Below are 7,674 nucleotides of genomic sequence, written 5' to 3'. Positions count from 1 at the left end.
ACTGTCCTCATGCCTTTTTTGCGATATAGGGATTTGACATTTTTGCCCGTTACCGACAATTATCGACATTACCGACGGCTTATTGGTTGTGTTTCACAAAAAACCTCTTAACAGAACAAAGATTGAACCACCATCTTCTTGATTATTGATCCGACACGCTACCATCGCGCCATGGACGCTTGATGAAATGTGAGAGAAAGAGCAGCAACATATTATTCTCTTTGAATTTTTGCTCGGGCCGGGCCAGCTTTATATGTGTTGGTGAGAACTGCAGATCACTGAAATATTTACACGCGGGCAAAAGTGATCTACGGGCTTGCTGCAGAAAATGTTATAAAATGTGACATTTTCTGCAGCAAATCCACTGTTGCAGATTTTGAGATATATTTTTTCTTTGGTGAGGAAACTGATTTAAACTGCTTGTAATTTTTGATTGGTACAGCCATACCTCATATTCGGAACAGTTTACAGATCGGCCAATGTTAAAAAAATCATAGAAAATCGATAATTGAACTTAATGATTCGCTTTTACCTTCATTTGAAAGCTTTTCTTGCGATCTTTCGAATGCTGTATCGAACAACTGCAAATTTTAACTTTTATATCAAGTTTTTGACGAAAAACTTTGACCCTTGAAATCCACAAATTCGGAACACTTTTTTCTTACGGATGTAAACAAACTTTGATTCTCTCCAGGAGTACATATTTTCTACAAAATAATGACTTCACACACTAAAAACAATGCAACTAAAGCTTAATAATGTTTTATAAATGGTCTGATAACTTTTTTTTGTGAAAATATCTGTTAAATTCAGGTGTTTCACAATTGTGGGAGGCACAATAACATTCCACAATTATGGAACAGGCAATTTGGAGGCAGTGTTTTGCAGCTCTGAACAAAACAGTCTCTAAATGCAGTTTTTTATTCAAAAAGAACTCCTTTTGCTAGTGAAATAGCAAGAGAATGTCCAAATAAAGGTCCTAAAAATAGAAAGGTCGCCAGGAAAGATTCATTTGGCATGCTATTGACAAATTAAAACAAAAGTGTTCCGAATTTGTGGGTGTTCCGATTATGTGGGATGACTGAATGTCAGTTCTTAAAAATTCTTAATCCACAAGAAAGGTCATTTTAGAACCTTTCAAAAAATATATAATATGGTAGGTTTTCATGCAAAAACCACCTTTTTGCAAATTTTGAAACTTATATGCATCAGTTTTTAAGCATAAGTTTTGATGTGCATTATCAAATCTTATAAATTTCAATAGGGACTTATGGGACCCCAAGACGACCCCAGCCGCGCGAAAGCGAAAAGTCCTGGGTTCGATACCCATCTGTTCCCAACGAGATGGTTCTGAACTCATTGAATTTGGAAAAAAAAAACATGAAGTTCACGGCGGGGTTCGATCTCCTGTTCTTAGGATTGGCAAGCAAAATGATTTCCACATTACCGTGGATCATTGAGGTGGGAAAAGTTATCCTACAGATGGTTATCCTAGGAATAATTTATAGCGCTATGGCGGCCATCTTTATGGCATGCGGGATAACTTGTCATGGTTATCCTAGGAACAATTTTAAGAGAGAATCCAAAAATTCAAAAAAAACGAACAATTAACATTACCTGGACATGTTTCTTGGCAAAACTAACTAACCTACATTCCTGGAGTATGAAAATTTGGATGTGAATGAAAAAAATTCCAGAAATATTTGAACTTCAAATATTTTAATTCAAATATTCAATAAATTTAAAAATCCTTCTAGGATGGGACTCTGGGTCATTTCCTGGACATGTATTTTGGTAAAACTTGTTGCCCTACATTCCTTGAGCATAAAAATACAACTTGGCATGAGGCCATGTGGAGGAAAAAAAATCCAGAAATATTTGAACTTCAAATATTTTAATTCAAATATTCAATAAATTTAAAAATCCTTCTAGGATGGGACTCTGGGTCATTTCCTGGACATGTATTTAGGCAAAACTTGTTGCCCTACATTCCTGGAACATAAAAATACAACTTGGCATGAGGCCATGTGGAGGAAAAAAATTCCAGAAATATTTGAACTTCCAATATTTTAATTCAAATATTCAATAAATTTAAAAATCCTTCTAGGATGGGACTCTGAGCCATTTCCTGGACATGTATTTTGGTAAAACTTGTTGCCCTACATTCCTTGAGCATAAAAATACAACTTGGCATGAGGCCATGTGGAGGAAAAAAAATCCAGAAATATTTGAACTTCAAATATTTTAATTCAAATATTCAATAAATTTAAAAATCCTTCTAGGATGGGACTCTGGGTCATTTCCTGGACATGTATTTAGGCAAAACTTGTTGCCCTACATTCCTGGAACATAAAAATACAACTTGGCATGAGGCCATGTGGAGGAAAAAAATTCCAGAAATATTTGAACTTCAAATATTTTAATTCAAATATTCAATAAATTTAAAAATCCTTCTAGGATGGGACTCTGAGTCATTTCCTGGACATGTATTTTGGTAAAACTTGTTGCCCTACATTCCTTGAGCATAAAAATACAACTTGGCATGAGGCCATGTGGAGGAAAAAAAATCCAGAAATATTTGAACTTCAAATATTTTAATTCAAATATTCAATAAATTTAAAAATCCTTCTAGGATGGGACTCTGAGTCATTTCCTGGACATGTATTTTGGTAAAACTTGTTGCCCTATATTCCTTGAGCATAAAAATACAACTTGGCATGAGGCCATGTGGAGGAAAAAAATTCCAGAAATATTTGAACTTCAAATATTTTAATTCAAATATTCAATAAATTTGAAAATCCTTCTAGGATGGGACTCTGATCATTTCCTAGACATTTATTTTGGTAAAACTTGTTGCCCTAAATTCCTGGAACATAAAAATACAACTTGGCATGAGGCCATGTGGAGGAAAAAAATTCCAGAAATATTTGAACTTCAAATATTTTAATTCAAAAATTCAATAAATTTGAAAATCCTTCTAGGATGGGACTCTGAGTCATTTCCTGGACATGTATTTTGGTAAAACTTGTTGCCCTACATTCCTTGAGCATAAAAATACAACTTGGCATGAGGCCATGTGGAGGAAAAAAATTCCAGAAATATTTGAACTTCCAATATTTGAACTTCCAATATTTTAATTCAAATATTCAATCAATTTAAAAATCCTTCTAGGATGGGACTCTGAGTCATTTCCTGGACATGTATTTTGGTAAAACTTGTTGCCCTACATTCCTGGAACATAAAAATACAACTTGGCATGAGGCCATGTGGAGGAAAAAAATTCCAGAAATATTTGAACTTCCAATATTTTAATTCAAATATTCAATCAATTTAAAAATCCTTCTAGGATGGGACTCTGAGTCATTTCCTGGACATGTATTTTGGTAAAACTTGTTGCCCTACATTCCTGGAACATAAAAATACAACTTGGCATGAGGCCATGTGGAGGAAAAAAATTCAAGAAATATTTGAACTTCCAATATTTTAATTCAAATATTCAATAAATTTAAAAATCCTTCTAGGATGGGACTCTGGGTCATTTCCTGGACATGTATTTAGGCAAAACTTGTTGCCCTACATTCCTTGAGCATAAAAATACAACTTGGCATGAGGCCATGTGGAGGAAAAAAATTCCAGAAATATTTGAACTTCCAATATTTGAACTTCCAATATTTTAATTCAAATATTCAATCAATTTAAAAATCCTTCTAGGATGGGACTCTGAGTCATTTCCTGGACATCTATTTTGGTAAAACTTGTTGCCCTACATTCCTGGAACATAAAAATACAACTTGGCATGAGGCCATGTGGAGGAAAAAAATTCCAGAAATATTTGAACTTCCAATATTTTAATTCAAATATTCAATAAATTTAAAAATCCTTCTAGGATGGGACTCTGAGTCATTTCCTGGACATGTATTTTGGTAAAACTTGTTGCCCTAAATTCCTGGAACATAAAAATACAACTTGGCATGAGGCCATGTGGAGGAAAAAAATTCCAGAAATATTTGAACTTCAAATATTTTAATTCAAATATTCAATCAATTTAAAAATCCTTCTAGGATGGGACTCTGAGTCATTTCCTGGACATGTATTTTGGTGAAACTTGTTGCCCTACATTCCTTGAGCATAAAAATACAACTTGGCATGAGGCCATGTGGAGGAAAAAAAATCCAGAAATATTTGAACTTCAAATATTTTAATTCAAATATTCAATAAATTTAAAAATCCTTCTAGGATGGGACTCTGGGTCATTTCCTGGACATGTATTTAGGCAAAACTTGTTGCCCCACATTCCTTGAGCATAAAAATACAACTTGGCATGAGGCCATGTGGAGGAAAAAAATTCCAGAAATATTTGAACTTCAAATATTTTAATTCAAAAATTCAATAAATTTGAAAATCCTTCTAGGATGGGATTCTGAGTCATTTCCTGGACATGTATTTTGGTAAAACTTGTTGCCCCACATTCCTTGAGCATAAAAATACAACTTGGCATGAGGCCATGTGGAGGAAAAAAAATCCAGAAATATTTGAACTTCAAATATTTTAATTCAAATATTCAATAAATTTAAAAATCCTTCTAGGATGGGATTCTGAGTCATTTCCTGGACATGTATTTAGGCAAAACTTGTTGCCCCACATTCCTTGAGCATAAAAATACAACTTGGCATGAGGCCATGTGGAGGAAAAAATTCAAGAAATATTTGAACTTCCAATATTTTAATTCAAATATTTTAATTCAAATATTCAATCAATTTAAAAATCCTTCTAGGATGGGACTCTGAGTCATTTCCTGGACATGTATTTTGGTGAAACTTGTTGCCCTACATTCCTTGAGCATAAAAATACAACTTGGCATGAGGCCATGTGGAGGAAAAAAAATCCAGAAATATTTGAACTTCAAATATTTTAATTCAAATATTCAATAAATTTAAAAATCCTTCTAGGATGGGACTCTGGGTCATTTCCTGGACATGTATTTAGGCAAAACTTGTTGCCCTACATTCCTTGAGCATAAAAATACAACTTGGCATGAGGCCATGTGGAGGAAAAAAATTCCAGAAATATTTGAACTTCAAATATTTTAATTCAAATATTCAATAAATTTGAAAATCCTTCTAGGATGGGACTCTGAGTCATTTCCTGGACATGTATTTTGGTAAAACTTGTTGCCCTACATTCCTGGAACATAAAAATACAACTTGGCATGAGGCCATGTGGAGGAAAAAAATTCCAGAAATATTTGAACTTCAAATATTTTAATTCAAATATTCAATAAATTTAAAAATCCTTCTAGGATGGGACTCTGGGTCATTTCCTGGACATGTATTTTGGTAAAACTTGTTGCCCTACATTCCTTGAGCATAAAAATACAACTTGGCATGAGGCCATGTGGCGGAAAAAATTCCAGAAATATTTGAACTTCCAATATTTTAATTCAAATATTCAATAAATTTGAAAATCCTTCTAGGATGAGACTCTGAGTCATTTCCTGGACATGTATTTTGGTAAAACTTGTTGCCCTACATCCCTGGAACATAAAAATACAACTTGGCATGAGGCCATGTGGAGGAAAAAAATTCCAGAAATATTTGAACTTCAAATATTTTAATTCAAATATTCAATAAATTTAAAAATCCTTCTAGGATGGGGAACATCCATAAACCACGTGGACACTTTTTTGGGAATCTGTATCCCCCCCCCCCCCCCTTCGTGGACACTTGTCCATATATAAAAAATCTTTTTTGTATGGATCGTGGACAATCGCCATACCCCCCCCCCCCCCCACCTAAAGTGTCCACGTGGTTTATGGATGGTCCCATGGGACTCTGGGTCATTTCCTGGACATGTTTTTAGGCAAAACTTGTTGCCCTACATTCCTGGAACATAAAAATACAACTTGGCATGAGGCCATGTGGAGAAAAAAAAATTCCAGAAATATTTGAACTTCAAATATTTTAATTCAAATATTCAATAAATTTGAAAATCCTTCTAGGATGGGACTAGAAGTATTTTCAAATTAATTGAATTGTTGAATTAAAATATTTAAAGTTCAACTATTCTTGAAATTGTTTTCCACCTTATGGCCTCATGCCAAGTTGTATTTTTATGTTCCAGGAATGTAGGGCAACAAGTTTTGCCTAAAAACATGTCCAGGAAATTACCCAGAGTCCCATCCTAGAAGGATTTTAAATTTATTGAATATTTGAATTAAAATATTTGAAGTTCAAATATTTCTGGAATTTTTTTCCTCCACATGGCCTCATGCCAAGTTGTATTTTTATGTTCCAGGAATGTAGGGCAACAAGTTTTACCTAAATACATGTCCAGGAAATGACTCAGAGTCCCATCCTAGAAGGATTTTCAAATTTATTGAATATTTGAATTAAAATATTTGAAGTTCAAATATTTCTGGAATTTTTTTCCTCCACATGGCCTCATGCCAAGTTGTATTTGTATGCTCAAGGAATGTGGGGCAACAAGTTTTGCTGAAATACATGTCCAGGAAATGACCCAGAGTCCCATCCTAGAAGGATTTTTAAATTTATTGAATATTTGAATTAAAATATTTGAAGTTCAAATATTTCTGGCATTTTTTTCCTCCACATGGCCTCATGCCAAGTTGTATTTTTATGCTCAAGGAATGTAGGGCAACAAGTTTTGCCTAAAAACATGTCCAGGAAATTACCCAGAGTCCCATCCTAGAAGGATTTTAAATTTATTGAATATTTGAATTATAATATTTGAAGTTCAAATATTTCTGGAATTTTTTTCCGCCACATGGCCTCATGCCAAGTTGTATTTTTATGCTCAAGGAATGTAAGGTAACAAGTTTTGCCTAAATACATGTCCAGGAAATGACCCAGAGTCCCATCCTAGAAGGATTTTAAATTTATTGAATATTTGAATTAAAATATTTGAATTAAAATATTTCTGGAATTTTTTTCCGCCACATGGTCTCATGCCAAGTTGTATTTTTATGCTCAAGGAATGTAGGGCAACATGTTTTGCCTAAATACATGTCCAGGAAATGACTCAGAGTCCCATCCTAGAAGGATTTTTAAATTTATTGAATATTTGAATTAAAATATTTGAAGTTCAAATATTTCTGGAATTTTTTTCCTCCACATGGCCTCATGCCAAAATGTATTTTTATGCTCAAGGAATGTGGGGCAACAAGTTTTGCTGAAATACATGTCCAGGAAATGACCCAGAGTCCCATCCTAGAAGGATTTTTAAATTTATTGAATATTTGAATTAAAATATTTGAAGTTCAAATATTTCTGGAATTTTTTTCCTCCACATGGCCTCATGCCAAGTTGTATTTTTATGCTCAAGGAATGTAGGGCAACAAGTTTTACCAAAATACATGTCCAGGAAATGACTCAGAGTCCCATCCTAGAAGGATTTTCAAATTTATTGAATTTTTGAATTAAAATATTTGAAGTTCAAATATTTCTGGAATTTTTTTCCTCCACATGGCCTCATGCCAAGTTGTATTTTTATGCTCAAGGAATGTAGGGCAACAAGTTTTGCCTAAATACATGTCCAGGAAATGACCCAGAGTCCCATCCTAGAAGGATTTTTAAATTTATTGAATATTTGAATTAAAATATTTAAAGTTCAAATATTTCTGGAATTTTTTTCCTCCACATGGCCTCATGCCAAGTT

The sequence above is a fragment of the Culex pipiens genome, chromosome 2 (assembly GCF_016801865.2).
Source record: "Culex pipiens pallens isolate TS chromosome 2, TS_CPP_V2, whole genome shotgun sequence".
NCBI classification, from domain to species: Eukaryota; Metazoa; Arthropoda; class Insecta; order Diptera; family Culicidae; genus Culex; species Culex pipiens.
The sequence above is the reverse complement of the archived record's forward strand: the minus strand, read 5'-3'. Positions refer to the sequence as shown.